General features: G+C 40.1%; 1 long non-coding RNA gene across 1 annotated transcript; it reads right to left on the reverse strand.

The window, feature by feature from the left end:
* Positions 1-6,993: 6,993 nt before the first annotated feature.
* LOC122873675 lies at positions 6,994-10,258 on the reverse strand. The gene is made up of 3 exons (XR_006377487.1): positions 10,180-10,258; positions 9,583-9,687; positions 6,994-7,116 (listed from the first exon to the last, which is right to left on the reverse strand). It is a non-coding gene; the product is annotated as an uncharacterized LOC122873675 (long non-coding RNA).
* Between the last annotated feature and the right edge of the window lie 2,833 nt (positions 10,259-13,091).

The raw sequence follows: 13,091 nt of genomic DNA on the forward strand, positions 1-13,091 counted from the left end.
AAGAAGACTCCAGGATGTCTTTTCATTCTCACTTTTTTACTGTTAAGGTTAAGAGAGCTGGTCCTTTTATACATAAGCACCTTCTAGGTGTATCGGGGTTATTCATGGAAAAATTGTTGCCATGAAAACCTAGGTGTGGACAGATATGGGTCCTTGAATGTCATGAACGTAGAGACTCAATGAATTCTGGAGAAAAAATGCAGTCAATCACAGGATCAGTTCCAGGGTAACCACATAGACACGCACACAAAATATTACGCTCAGATTCTCACCTACAATCAATTTACGGTTCTCCGTTCACCTAACCTGCATGTTTTTGGACTCTGGGCGTGTAATTTAGAGACAGGGAGCTGAAGCTGTGAAGACTTTGCATTCTGATCATTCAAGTTTCTCTTTGTCACTTTGTTACACTTCCCATTTCCTGTTTCTCTTTCACATATACACCAGCTGATTCTGTACGTTTCTATTTCCTCTTTATTTCCTACATCTTTCCCCCCATCTGGTCCAGTAGAGCTCAGCAGCGTGTGTGGAGGAGTGTCTCCTGTTCCCCCTGTCCTCTCCCTCTCCAGGAGCATCAAAAGGAGGAGGGCCCACGCAGGGTGTTTGAAGAGCCCACCAACACTCCCCTATGGGTGGTGAACTGGCAGATGCTCAAACCACACAACTCTATGTAGGCAGGAGGAGCATCCTTCTCATCTGCTTTTGTACGCCTGCCATTAGTTTCCCTTGCAGCCACGAACCAGACATTAGTTTTAAAGGTATTGTCGTTTGTAGATTTGTATTCTTGATGCCATTGATTCTTGCATTTACAGTGCATTCTTCAGTCTTGGTGTCATGACCATTTGTCCTTGGTTTCTTCTGAGACTTCTAATGCCATTCTTAATTTGTGGTGCTACCAGCATTTATTTATTTCAGAACTAAATGATAACCCCCTTTAGATGCTCATCTCGCCTTGAGGGCGTCGTAAAACTGTAGTTCCCATACCACGAGTTGAACCCAGGCTGCCTGGGTGAAAACCAGCAATCCTAACCGCTAGACCATATGGGACTGGCTGTTAAATGATCTTACATAATATCAAAGTCTACAGCAATATCTGTTTCCAGAAACATGTCCCAGTTACTTTGAATAATCTACAGAACATGCTGTGAACGGTTTTCATGGAGACTGTTTCTTTGGTAGAAAGTAGTTCAATGAAAACTGTTCATAGTGTATATGGATATGGATTATTCAGAGTGACCAGGGTATGTTTTTCTGGAAAGAAATGTTGCGTTTGAATTTATAGCCATGCTAGGCAATGTCGGTCTGTCAGTCAGTCAGGGCCTCTTTGGTCCAGACGGAAATATCTCTAATGAACGGATGGATTGGCATGAAATTTTGTGCAGACATTCAAGGTCCTCAGAGGATGAAGCCTACTGATTTAGATGATTCTCTGACTTTTCCTCTAGTGCCACCATGAGTTTCAGATGTGAGGTTTTGAATAAAATGTCTTGACAAATATTGGATGGATTGCCATGAAAGTTTGTACAGACATTCATGTACTCCCATGGATGAATTGCAATACCTTTGATGAATCCTTAACTTTTCATGATTTTAGTGCCATCTCCAGGTCAAAATTTCACTTTGTCCAATACTTTATTACTACATTACACTGCTGTACCTAAGTACAACCTCAGAGAGCTGCTAGGGTGGCTGTATCTTGTTTAAATGTATTTGTCAGTGTTTTGAGCACCACAGACAAAATTTCATTATCTTCTATTGTATTGGAGCAGCAGCAGCAGAGATCTCAAAGAAGGCTATCTCAAAATCTCAACAAATAAAACCCAAACTATCTGCATGGCCAGAAACCACTATGGGTAAGTGAGAAAATGTTTTAGTTTTTGTGAACTGACCCTTTAACAAGAGGCATCTGGCACAGACACATGTAGACTTGGATGAGGTTTCTTCTCTCAATAACTGCATGTCATACTGGGTTTTTCCCCATCAAGAACATGAACTGCAATACTGTTTGCTGCCAACGCAGAGAGGCGCACTGTATTGTCAGGATCTTTTCAGTAGCTCAGCCATCATAGCATCACACAGCTGTGGTCCCTGCCATGCTGATTGTCTGGCCTTTAGCTTCCCGGGTGGCAGCATTGAAGCTCTGACCTGCTCTGTCTCGATGTACTCCACCTGCTCGTTCAGTCTGACTCTATCTGCTCGACAGCACTCACCTCCTCCGACAGGCCTCCCAGAACGTCAGCTCCTGAAAGACAAGCCTTTCTCCCTCTCTCTCTTTAATTCTTTATCTCTTTCCTTCTCCCAATTTTTCCATTGCCTCTCTGTATCTCTTTCACTCTGCCTGTCCATCTATCAAAGCCAACTCCTCTCCCAACTCCTGCGCTCTCATGTCAGCGAGAGGTGAAAGAGGTGTCTTACAGTAAAGAAGAACCTGCAGCTTTGTTCCTTATTACACCTCACAGAGTGCTGTAGCTGTCTGTGGCCATCAGCCTCTACTGCCTCCCACAAAACCTTTTCTCCACCTCACACAAATACCTTTCTATTACTTTCTGGTATATTCCTAATCCATCCATTCAGTGATTTAAAGATGTAATAGAAATATAGCATGAATATAATATGTAACAACAGAAAATTAGGACAGTACCATACATATATTGTATAATTTTATGTCAGGTGTAGGGATTGATACAAAATACATTGTGAGGTCAAATTATTTTCTTGGTTTAATTAAAACTTTATGGCCATTTAAAGTAAATAAAAATACTGATAATGAGATAGCAAATTACATATTACTGACGTGAAAGCCTAATCCTCAGTGTTTTAATAATTTTAGAAGGCTGCAAAAACCGGAAATGTTGAAGACAGTACCAAAATGTCTCAAGTTGCAGTTCCTCCAATGGCCACTAGATGCTGGTTCTACGAAGTGGATGGGGAAACCCTTTTTCTCTTAAAATACACAGTAAATATTATTTTCTTTACAGCAAGTAAAGAAATTCCTTTGCATAATGGGCGGCGTCTCAGCCCACAATCAGTTGTGGTAGTTGCCGAATGCTCCTTCTGCCTTCAGTGAAGTTGTGAGCCTGAAGATTCATTCATGACCTTGGAAACACATATCTAAATATTCTAAACTCCAGGTTCACTTACTTGCTTTTTTCCATTAATGTTGTCAGTTAAGGCAGTTAGTCAGTAGTTAGAACCATCGTATTGACAGAAAAAGGTGCGCTGAAGGCGCTAAGTGATGAGGAGAAAAAAAGAATATGAGTTGCGACCGCCTGCAGTTTAAAACTCTACTTGCTTGCCTGTTGCGGTTTGACTAGGTGATCTTCACTGTGTCTCTTCAAAAGTTGAACTATATAAAACATTTTGTAAAATGCTGAGTGCAGTGTTCCCTGCCCCTGCCTGAACTCTATGAGTCGCATTCTTTCATTGAAATACATGGATTTCAGATGCGTTTCTTCTAAGCAATGCGTCTGTGTGTGAACAGGCCCTTAATCAGCTGAGGGATGCACTACAAATACGGACACTTTGCATCATGTTTGGTTTGTAATTCAGCAGGGAAACAGAAAACACAGCTCTGTTTTTACCCTCTTCATTTACAGTGATCCTACTTCCCCTGAGCAAGCTATTACAACTCCATGGTCATATTTCATTAAAGAACTGTTTAAAATGCAACATTCTTAATAGGCTCATTGTAACTTTGTGTGTATGTGTGTGAAGCAGCGCACGGCCATTATACTAGTGTGTGTGATTCCTGCGTTTTTCGATCCCTTTATCTAGTGATCAAAAAGGGACTGCGTGCCCATGCAGAAGGGGCTGGCCCAATGAAGGAAGGGAGAGGGTCTCTACACATGTAATCCTTGTCAATGAATTTAGGCAATCTTTTTTTTAATTAATGAATATTTCAGTAGTTATTGCAGCGAGCTACTCGTGTGAGTCTCTCTTTTCACTGCTCCCTTTGCTCATAAGTGAATCACTCATCTAATGATTTAATTAATAGCATTGTATCCACAGATGAAAAGCTTATATTTAATCAGCAAAATGGAGTGAACCGAGATCAGGGGCCTTGACTGTCATCAAAATGTGCTTGAGGTCCCACTTGCTCACTAAGCCACTTTAAGCCCTGGGACACCTATACTTAATTGAGAGTTAATAAATAAATGTGGTCAGAGTAATCCCTGGATCCAGCCCCTCAGAGCTCCCAATCTTGCTCTGTGTGTGTGTGTGTGTGTGCGTGTGCGTGCATGCATACATGCATACCCTGGCCAAACTCCCTATGTCACCGCAATCGTGCCAAGGCAGACTCTACTGTAGTGTGCCAGATACTGGTTTATTTACCTGAGATGCCCCCTGTGTCACTGCAAGCGCCATATGTTAGATCCCAGGATGGTCCCAGAATGCACCTTCTCGCGCCCCCCGCCCCCCTCCACCCCCACCCCCCGCTCCAATTTTAGTCACATACAATATTGTATATTCATTAAATAAATAATTAATTCAAGGCCTGATTTTTTTTTCTTGGTTTTACAAACATGTTTAGAAACAATGGGCACACATATATATATGTATAAAAATAACAAAAACTACTGAGAAAGCAGACAGACCAAGTTGTGTGAGTGTGTGTATCATCTGCAATAGAAATGATTGTATGACTGCAGGTAAGGGGTCTTGAGCAAAGACTGTAGAACGAGACTTGGACACTTAAGTTTGACGCCCTGTGTTAGTTTTATCCTGGCCTGTTTGAAACCCAGGATTTTGGTTTCTCTTTTAAGTAAAGCCTGATATATATATATATACTAGGTTAAGAAAAATAGTACCTGCTAGTACTAACCTGACATACTCCTTCCTTACATCCAGCCCAGCAATTGCATGAATTTGCTTTGTGGAATATAAATTCTGACAAATGCCACAGTAACTACGTCATCAAACTTTTACACATCCGTAAGATAAGTAGATACAGAAGAATCTCCACTCATAAAGCGATACATTTTCTTGATGATCAGCAAAGTTACATACTAGAGCTAGACCAATAAATCGACCAGGCCGATATTCATTACTAGAGAAAAGCTGTCAGCCATGACTTCCATGTTAAGTGAAAAAGCCAGCTCTTAATTCTGGATTTAAATGCTGGGACTCCAACTGAAGACAGGTACTTGTAGCTTATACAGAATTAGGTTCAAGATCCCTAAATTTTTCGTTTTTCTATACCATACAAATTCACATTTGCTGGTATGAAAGAGAAGGAAAAAGAAAAAAAATGGAGAGAGAGAGAAGTGTGTGTTTAGCTAAGTAGGGGCAGCCCCTGGTCCATTGCCCATCATTTATTGATAAAAGGCCCTGGAAAATGCGCGGGGAAAAAAACTAATGAAATTATCAACGTTGTTGAATTAATGATGAATGGGAATAAGAAAAGGCTGGGCTCTCTGTGGAGCCAGAGAGGAGCGCTGCTTCATTAGCTATGCAGTCTCATCACATCCTCTTTTGGAGCTGCAGACACTGGGGCTCTCCACTCTCTCCTCTCCTCACCATCAGGACCTGCCATTGGATTCCATTCAAAAAAAACTCCCATCTTCCCTCACTCCCTCCTCCCCTACCTGTCTGCTTTTTCTTTTTTGCCTATTTTTTTTTGTCTACCCTATTACTTCACCTGCCACCCCCACCCTCATCACTTTTCAGAAGACGGAAACTCATTCGTGGCTAATTTCATCATTTCTTTCACTTTTCCTGAAGATGAAGAGAGAAAAGGCTGACCTGATTCTGGAGGTACGCGTGGTCAGGGAGCACACCTCTTTTCCCTGCCTACTTCCTTTTTGTCTTTTTTTTTTGTTTTGTTCCCCAGCTCTCCCTCCTGACTGCCTCTCTGTGGATATCATTCCTGATTCTGCACATGCAAATGATATGGGATTGAGGGAAGGGGGCTCCGTTTGGATTCATTGCCCCCTCCCCCTCCTGCTCCTGCTCCTGCTCCTGCTCCTGCTCCTGCTCCTCCTCCTCCTCGTCTTCTTCTTCTTTTCCCTGGGTGGAGCAGGAGTGGCCTGGCGAACCGAAGCACGCTGAGAAATCACGGGCATGGGGTCTCATTAGGTAAGCGGAGGCCAGGGCAGCAGGGCTTCACCCGGACACTGATTATTCTGAGAGCAATATCTGGAGGATCACCTCAGCTATACACCTGATTAGACACACTGATTATTCTGAGAGTAATATCTGGAGAATCACCTCAGCTGTACACCTGATTAGAGCTACTGTCTCTTATAGTTCAGAGCTTTCTTTGACTCGAGAATATGAATTCTTGTCTGTTGTGTGGGACTGTGTTTGAGTTTAGAAATTTGCAGTTAAAGGAACTATTTTGCCTCAATTAAGCATTGCCTGAATAGATTTTTGTTATTTCTAAAGTGTGAAAGAGCATTTAACTTTCTTCTTTCTTCTCGTAGTCACTCCTCCTCTTCTGCTCTGTTCTGGTGAGGCCTTGCTGTTTCTATTATCTGTAGATGAATGCACTAAATGATTGTTCTGCCAATTTGATAGATAAAGTAATTATCTGTCAGCGCTGTATTTACTTGAATTCAGTTTACAACAGAATGAATGACTTTACCTTGTTTTTGGAGCTTCATAATACCGCCCAATAGATCACCCATATATGCATGCAGCCCACTCATAAAAATTGATGACACAAAGAACCGTGCATGTAAGACAGCAGTGACATGCATAATATAATGTGCAGTCCTTTACATGATAATCTGATCTGAGAGGGATTCAATTATTTAATAACAACACGACAGACTATCATTTAAACAAATTGCGTATGTCAACGCGAGTACACAGTTGGAGCTGCGAGGTCACAGGTGTAATGTTATGTTTTGAAGTCTTGAACCTTCTTACACACACACACACACACCCACCCTCTCTCTGTCCACTGGTTCTTTTCTTATGAATTGCCTGAATTGATCTTTATACAAATTAGGTCTGTCCTCAAAGGGCTCCATCAATACATTGACTCCTTCTATGAGGGTCATCAAACAGCCATTACTTGGGCGTCAGGGGGTCCCGTTTGGGGAGAGACTGCCCAGGGTGACTGATGAGCCGGATGGGGATGGTAGCTCATCTGGGGGCCTCGGAGCTGTGGGCCTGTAGCAAAGAAGCAAGGGGAGGGGGTGCTTATTGAGTGTTAGATTCATTAGTTAAGCAAAGCCAAATTAATTTGTTGTGCAACAGAGCTGCTACTACCAAAACCTGCTACTTCCTTAGTTTGTTCTCTGTCTGGGAAAAGCCCAGCTTTGGAATACTTTAAACATAATATTCATCTGTCAGGAAAAACTGAGACAGATTGAACACATGATCCTCTTTCAGTGTAATTAGGGTGATTTTACATTTCTGGTACAAGGGGAGGTACACATGTACTGAGTTTATTGTTATCCATTAACATGCAAGTAATTTGGCATCAGAAATTACCAGAAAAATAGAAATAAAACAGATTTGCTCCTGCATGAAATCCTAAAATTGCATCATTTAAAAAGCCCCATTTATTCATCTGGCCTGATCCTGTTACTTGAATGGCTTTCTCAGAGGTTTGTCTTGTGTGTCTTAATTATTGTTGCGTGTTTGTGACAGTATAAATGATTCCTTGCAAGCCTGACATAAGGTTTCAGCATTGTTGATTGTTGCATTAACAAAGGCCAAACTATCCTTTTGCTGATCCCCAAAACAAGGGAAAAAATCTGACAAACAAAACGCTTAAAATGTGTGATATGTTTACTCATGACAAGAAAAAATAATGTTGAAGTACCAACAATAGACAAGCAGAAGAAAAACACCCTGGAGTATTCCCCATGGTTGCGCTCAGGTATTATGAAAGAATCTTTGAAACTGAACACAGGCACAGCAGGATGTAAACAAACTGTCACTGCTGTCAAACACTTGCTTCAAGAAGTGTCAAAAGTTCAGACTTTTCAATTACAGCAGTTTTAATATGCATGCAAACCTCCCCTGACTGATTAAAATGCACCATTTTAAGTCTAATTGTTCAAGAAAACTGTGTTTTATGTTGCTGCAATGGTAATAACTAATGATAGATGCATAAAATTAGCATACATTTCCCAGACCAAGAGAATATCTGATCATTGTGCCATAGAGAATTGCTCTAAGTTAGGAAGTTAATTTCATTATCTCCGCCTCCTCATTTAAAGCCTGCCACTTTACAATAATTGGAAAACAGAATAAAAAATTAGCTTTTGACTGGATGAGGGGCGTTAATAAAGTGTGATGGAATGTGAGTGTTACAGAGTGGGTACCAATTACAGCAGCCAATCTCAGACAGGCAACCATTGATGGTGGTGGTTCATTCTCTTTATCTGCCGTACAGTACCATCAGGGACCTACTGCAGAGACCTCTGCTCCAGCTAGCAGGCTAATTGTCAATTCTGCTTAAGTCATAAGGAGAGCTATTTTACCAGGGCTTTGGAGAGGAAGTGAACTGTAAAATTAAAGGGGAAAAAGTGAAAGTATAGCATAACTGTAGAAATAAAGTTCAAGCACAGAGAGATTTTATGGAATAATTTGAGTTAGATGATGTGAAAAAAAGGTCTTGGAAATAATATTGCAAAAAGAATGATATTATCAATCAACTTTATGAAATGTGGCATAACCTGGTGTGTTAAAATTGCCAAAGTTTAGATAAATGTCTTTTTTTTCAAGAATGTGACCATTGTCTGCATAATAGCTTAAAATGTGATCATCTTAAAACATTTCTTTTTTTTACAACATCAAGCACATTTTAGTCATATTCCAGTAGGTCAACATTGGGGTGAGGTAGAAAATTCATGACATGAGTTTCTTCCTAATTCTCATGGGTCACCCTCATCCCTCATCATGTCACTGCTTTAGTCACATTAACCACATCAGTCACAGTGACCCAACACGTCATCATTCATTGGCTGTTTCAGCTTTCCTAAGCAAATGGCTTAGGAAAGCACAAATGCAAAAAAGCACAAATGCAATGCTTTAAAGTTGGGACACCATTTGTAAAATAAAAAGTCTAATGAAAGGCTTAAGTCTACAGGACTGAACATTTGCTGAACTTAATAGGCAGCAGTCAAAGTCACTGTGTATCTGTATCCAGTATTGGAAAAATAAATAAAATCTCTATCCCTCTAGGCCTGATTTTTTTTTTTTGTCAAACCCAAAGGTTGAAGTACAAAAAGTGTTAATATTTAGCAACCCCATAACTGTTCTTATTAATGGATTATCACTGATTGGTATACACATTTGTTAATCATTTATTAACCATAAATAAAGCCATCAGTTACGACTTATAAACCCTTTGTAAAGGGTGCATTAGAAAGTGATTAGTATAGTGTTCATCTTAATTGACAAAATGTGTATAATAAGTCTCCTCATAAGTTTTTCTTTGCCATGTGAATACTGCATTGTGGTAACTTATGGCTTGGCCTACAAAAAGAAATCACCAGCTATACATTTTATATATAAATACATTTAACATTTAAGAGTATTATTATTGACCAGTTTACACCAATGAAAAACAAAGCTTGAATATTCTTGAAAAAATATGCCATTATGTTATTCAAGATTAATTACCTTGTTATCCAGTGCAGTGCTGATTTTGCAGGCTGTATGCATAGAGTCCCTCACCTCCGATCGTTTAGAGTTATGAAGTCTTGATTCTTTTGGAGGTTTATCAGCCTGTATTTGCAGGACAGTGATAAAGCAGAAAAAAAGAAACATTTTCCATATGTAGCTTACTATTTTCCTGTTTGAAGAGCCGCTGTTGCTAACAAATGGAAAAGATGTATATTTTTTTGTTTTTTTCATGTATTTATTTTCTTAATAATGCTGTGACAAATTTACTGACTCTGGTAATTCGAAACCACTGCATCACATAAAAACAAAAACAAATCAGCTGTTCTAAACACCATTCATACTTCCTCTTCTCTAATTGAACATAATCAGAGATGTAAGTAGGACACATGCATACATACAGACACACACACAAACACAGACAATCTAGCCTCATCAAAAATGATGTGGTTGGCCCTTTGTTGTCAAACTCTTCATACAGAAATCGCATATTCATGGGGGTGTATTTAAGCCATTTCTGCTGGCATAAGCATGCACCGCAGCAGCAGCATTCTGAAATGACTGTCACTCTCTGCCGTTCTTTGCCACTTAACTTACCTCTCTGTTTGAGAACATGGCACCTTGTTTTTTGATGCCTTGCACTGCATCGCGGCCCCATCACAGTAAAGTCTTCAGGTTTAATAGTGGCTCCGAGGCCTGTGGTAACTCAAGATGCTTCCTGATTATACACAAAACAGCAAGATTTGCAGTTATTCAATTGACATCATTTTGTTGTGGAGTGGCAGTGGACAAACACTGCCACTCCACAACAAACTGCTTTGAATTAGTGCACCGCTGTTGCAGTGGTGAACTGGTGTTTACTGCCTTATCTTACAGATGCTGAATGGAGCTGTCTTCTCACTTTAACAATAAAGAGCACGCTTCACACACAAACCAGCCCCGCTCACCTGAACTCAGACATCTATATTTCATCACGTCTCCAGACTCCCCTGCACCTTCATTTTAGCCAACACCATGTTAAATCGAATGCTTGCATCATGAAATTCTTAAAATTCTCCATCTTTACTGAAAGCCAGAAAATAGGACATAATGCAGAATTTCTAGTAGTTTGGTGAAGAGTATTTGTGATAATTTAGCTGCTAATGTTGCCTGATATGGTATCTGTCTAAGAATAATTTTTGCATTTGACATGTTTATGTAACATGATTTCTCATTAGAGTAAATCTGTTTATTGGTTGAAAAGGAGATTTTCCAAAATTAAATCATCAAAACTCCATATGTACTATCATGTAGGAGACACAAACATATCTTTTTCCTGACCAATGGAATCATGAGGTTTTGTTTCTCTGGTGAAGAATTATCCACCTGCTGTCAAGCCTCTTTGATCCTCAGTAGGTTCAACATTCACCGTTTCCATTAAATCTTGTCTTTGGAGAAGCTGCCAATAAAAAGACAGGCTTTTCAGGAGTGATGTCTCAGACCTGCAGGACCGGGCCCCTTAACACCCCGATATACAAACGCACTCACCTCTTCTCAATCTGTGTGTCCTTGACCTGACAATGAGATTAACACTAGGTTTCTGTATGCTACAATTAAACTGATAAGTTCCCATTTTCTCAAGTCTGTCTTAAAACAATACTCACATTAAAAGAGTTATTGGTCTCTTTAGTCTTCTGTCCATACTGGCTGTGAAGAGATCCCCTCTTAATGCTATTCCAATGCAAGAGATGGGGGACAAAAGTCATTGTCCTCTTTCTGTGCAAAAATTCATTCATATTTACTAAAGCTATATGAGCTAATATTTAGCAGTTGCAGTTAGTCCAATCAAGAGGGTGTGACATTCCCTCCTTTTGTCTTCCACCCATCTCAGCAACGAAACGCTGTCTGAGGAAAGAAAAAGAGGAAATTACTGTAATTTTGAAAGAAAAAGCACTTAATTTGACCAACTGCATCTGAGTAACTGCGTCTGCTGAAACCTCATATCAGAAAACAAGGACTGTGGATTTTATCACCTTAAATTGGAAAGACATTAAGAAGGGATATCTTCATGGCCAGAAGGAATGATTACAGCGACCAATAACTCTTTCAATGAACATATGGACAAGTGAGTACTGTATTAAGACTTGAAAAATTGTGAACCTATTCTTTAAACTTTAAGCTTTAAACTTTCAGTAAAGACTGATGAGAAGGTGTAGAGAGGTAGTGTAGAATAAATTAACTTTTATTATGTATAAAACAATACTCACTCTCTTCTAGTTCTGGTTTAATCAGTGCAAGTGTAAAGTCAGTGAAGTCATTATCATTCACTTGTGGTTTATAGTTTGACAATCTAGACATACTGACCAAATGGACTGACTAGATAATAGTTACAATACAAACCTGCCCTGCAACTGAAGTTTCTGACACAGGAAACATAAAACTGAGAAACTCAACTTAATTGATGAGCGTTGCACATGATGTGTATCTACATGTGCAAAGCAATTTGTAATTTACCCATATATGCCAGACCATGAATTACCTTAATTAGAAACACCACCCCAAGCTCTTTCTATTGATCGCCCAGCACGCTAAATCAAAAGTAATGTTGGACAGTTACCCGAGAACGCCGTCGTTGATTAATCAGGCGCTGCTCAATCATTACTCTTTTAAAGAATTTCCCCTTTTTTAACACGTCTTCCTTTTCACCCCTGCGTTTTGTATTTTTAATTTTCTTTTCCCAGTGCCTTATTTGATGTTTTGTAACTTTTCATGTGTTGCCAGTGGATTGCTGCCTTTAAGAAGGAAATGCTTCCCTTCTAGGGTGGCAAGGGTGTATATGCATATGAATATTTTCCATTGATGAATATGATACACCGCCGCAGTGCCTTTGATAGTCTCCTGCTCGGGTCCTGAGTGATGTCATAATGGTGGGATGCCTACCCTGGGCAAAACATCCCAATCCACAGCAGAGAGGAGCAAACATTAGAGCCCTTTGACGTCCTCTTGTGTTTAATATTACAGGACTGTTTACTGAGGAGGGAGTTGGTTCTCGTGTCCACCAGGGAGCCCAAATATGTTTAAGGTCAAGCCATCTCAGTTCCTCTTCAGTCAACTTCAGGATCTTTGATCACTTGTTGTTTTTGACTGTGCTGTTTTCAATCGTGGCCAGGTCTTTATAATGCATGAGGACATTACATAGTTATGAACAGCTTGGCAGGAAAGTCAAGGCAGTGATGGAACTTGTTAAACACTTTCAGAAAGAACTTCATGTTCTTCCACATACCTTAAGGTTAAAGGAATAGTTCAGCATTCCTTTATTCACTTTCTCACAGAGAGTTAAGCTGCCTTCACATGATAAGAAATGTGCTCTTTGCTCACCGCGAGGTAGGGCACAGCGCATAGTTCAGACACTTGCAGAGGCAAAGCGCAGGGCAAGTATACGTCATCAAAAAGTGCGCTAAGCTAACTTTAGCATTCACAAACATGGTAGCACCATCTGACTGCTGACATTTCGCCATGAATTACTTTTC

This window comes from Siniperca chuatsi, linkage group LG3 (genome assembly GCF_020085105.1).
Source record: "Siniperca chuatsi isolate FFG_IHB_CAS linkage group LG3, ASM2008510v1, whole genome shotgun sequence".
NCBI lineage: Eukaryota > Metazoa > Chordata > Actinopteri > Centrarchiformes > Sinipercidae > Siniperca > Siniperca chuatsi.